The sequence below is a fragment of the Xenopus laevis genome, chromosome 2S (genome assembly GCF_017654675.1).
Source record: "Xenopus laevis strain J_2021 chromosome 2S, Xenopus_laevis_v10.1, whole genome shotgun sequence".
Classification (NCBI taxonomy): domain Eukaryota; kingdom Metazoa; phylum Chordata; class Amphibia; order Anura; family Pipidae; genus Xenopus; species Xenopus laevis.
In genome coordinates, this window is record NC_054374.1 from 165,417,709 (window position 1) to 165,420,688 (window position 2,980).

The following is a 2,980-nucleotide window of genomic DNA, read 5'->3' on the forward strand; positions in this document are numbered from 1 at the left end:
ATTTGTTTCTTTTCAATCAAATAGATGTTGTTCTTTGTTGGATTCCATATTTCTTTCTTGTAGGCTGCCATCGGGGACCAAGATGTTATAACTGGGGCCCAAGATGACAAATGGGCCCCTTATGCCCCCGTCCCTCCCCCCGATGGTGCCTTTGTGCTTCAGTTCTTCAGTTCTTTAGTTCTTTCACCCTTTCTGTAGTTGTTTAGCGATGCTCCTCTTCACACCCATTTCATCACGGAGCCCAGTAATAAAGGGGTGCCCGAGGAGCTCGCGTGCGGTGGGTCTTTTATTGGGATTTTTCTGCACGCACTCGCTGATAAAGAAGTAGAATTCTTCACTCCTGGGAAAAAAACACAATTGGAGTCAATATTATAATTGTTCATGTTATAAATAGAATATTTTATGAAACAGTTCATGCCATAAAAAGACTATTAAAAGGAATCAGAACCCACCAGGCAGGCCATGTGCTCTGAATATCCCATAACCCTCCCTGTTTTTAAGGAACTCACTGACACCAATTAATCATTAATCACCAATCAGTAAGTCTTGATGGTGTCGCTCCCGATCCCTCCCTATAACTTCTCCCTTGCCTATTCCCCCCTCTTTCACCCCAACTCTCTTTCTCTTTTGTACCCCCCTTACCCCATGTGAATTTGCCCACCTCCCCCTCACTCTCTTTTCCTATTTCAGGGAAGTCACTCACCAGTTGTTCCCGTGAGTGTTACAGCAGGACCTTTGACAATTCTGTTGATCAGCTTGTGGCCCCTCAGATTGCCGTATGCTACAGGTTAGAAGAAAATAATGTATAAGAACATGGTGATAATGACACTATTTAGTAAAATTCATTGCTTAATTTACAAAGGATACAACATTTTTCTATGTAAGACACATTAATACTAGTGATGCACCGAATCCTCTATTTTGGATTCAGCCGAACCCCCGAATCCTTCGCAAAAGATTCAGCCAAATACCGAACCGAATCCAAATCCTAATTTGCATATGCAAATTAGGGGTTGGACGGGGAAAATGTTTTTACTTCCTTGTTTTGTGACAAAAAGTCCTGCGATTTCCCTCCCCAACCCTAATTTGCATATGCAAATTAGGATTCGGATTCGGTTCGGCCGGGCAGAAGGATTCAGCCGAATCTGAATCCGGCTGAAAAAGGCCGAATCCTTGCCGAATCCCGAACTGAATCCTGGATTCGGTGCATCCCTAATTAATACCCTCTGTCATTGTTTAGTAACAATTCTTTATGGATGATGGGACAGACACATGATAAGAGTTACTTACGGATATAGCCCTGTGCCATTTCAATGGCGCTGACTCCCAATGACCAGATGTCGGCCTACATATCAAAATATAGGGAAAAAAACAAATATTAGACAAGAGTTTATACAGGGAACATTAAAAGCATTCCAGTAATAGATTATTCTGATAGTTCTGCTCTCAATCCACCCCCTGAAAGTGGCTCTATGTGAAACTGTGAATAACACACCCATTAGAATTATGCCACTCTGTACTGATAGAAAACATGTCATTTTCCTAAATAATGGCACTAAACAGAGCCCCAGAGAGAAGTCTGATGTTACACAGAGTTAGAAAAACCCAAAAAGAAGAAGTAGTTAAATGAGGTTGGTTTGTTCCATTCTTGTTCCCTGCACTTAGAATTTCTCTCTCTCACTTCAGATCCCCCTCTCATAGCAGGGCAAGTACTTTACAACTTTGTTTTCACTGTTATGAGAGACTTATGTGAAATGAGTGAGCAAAACATTGCATGTGCTTCACCCCATGTAGCCGATATACAGAATAAATAAAGGTAACAATACCCTGTGGTCATAGTCCAGATTGTCATTTACGAGACAGGCAAGTGCCTCGGGAGCCATATATGCAGGAGTCCCGTTGGTGCTGGAACTCCTCTTCCCAATGGTGGCAAATTCAAAATCACCTGAAATTAAATGACAAAACATTAATTCTAATGTTGAAAATTCAGTCCAACAATAAATAATGAAAGAACCTATTTATTGTTTATCTGCAAGTGTTACTTACAGATTTTCACATCGCCGGATGATGTCAGCCTGAGGTTTTCAGGTTTCAGGTCATGATGAATGACCTGATATTTCTGAAGATGACACAGACCCTGGGAAATGAATAAAATCAAAGTGAGAAATAAATATTTAACTATTGACATAAATCGTGAATAGAAGCAGAGAGGTTCCCGTATGACATACCTTTAAGACCTCTTTGCAAATGTACGAGGTCCACTTCTCGCCCAGTGAATTGTTTCTCCTTGTCTCCCTGAGGCCACTGACTGAGCCCTCAAAAAGTTCCAGAGAGATCTAGAAGACAAATAAAGAACATAAAGCCTATAATTGCCTACAGTTATACAATATATGACATGTAACTGGGCTGTTATATGGTGACGTGCATTTTTACCAAACTAATCCTATTTCCATGTAAAATACAAGTTTATATTAATTCTCTTGATGGGCCAATTTGGTCCATAAAGTTTTACCTATCTGAATAAACATTTCCTTACCCATAAACCTTGGGATTTTGACTTGTTCTTTGTGTTGTGATAGTAGGCCCATAAAAGTCGATGATGTTTCGGTGGCCTGGAAGCTTTGGGAGAATTTCCAGTTCATCATTGAGGTATTTTTCATTCTAGTTTCAAACAAAAGAAACACAATAAAATAAAATGGATACAATTAACATTTAAAATACCCCAACCTAGTTATAAAAAATGACAAACAATTCCATCCATCAGGTTATTACTGCCATTCTATAATGCATCTGCTAAACCCAGAAGAGCATTTCACTGGCACAGACCTGGGGACATGTCAGTATTTGGTTATTATGTTCTACTTCTACTGATAATCATAACATAGGTGCAACCAGAGGCTTATTAGTATCTAATAATAGGAACAGTATGAAGTCATTACCTCCCTGTTGGGTATAATATTGATGGCCACCTCCATTTGTT

At 39.9% G+C, this 2,980-nt stretch overlaps 1 long non-coding RNA gene across 1 annotated transcript; it reads right to left on the reverse strand.

Moving 5' to 3' along the window:
• Positions 1–1,305: 1,305 nt before the first annotated feature.
• Positions 1,306–2,384, reverse strand: LOC121400372. Its single transcript, XR_005965703.1, has 3 exons — positions 2,229–2,384; positions 2,047–2,137; positions 1,306–1,945 (listed from the first exon to the last, which is right to left on the reverse strand). It is a non-coding gene; the product is annotated as an uncharacterized LOC121400372 (long non-coding RNA).
• Positions 2,385–2,980: the final 596 nt, after the last annotated feature.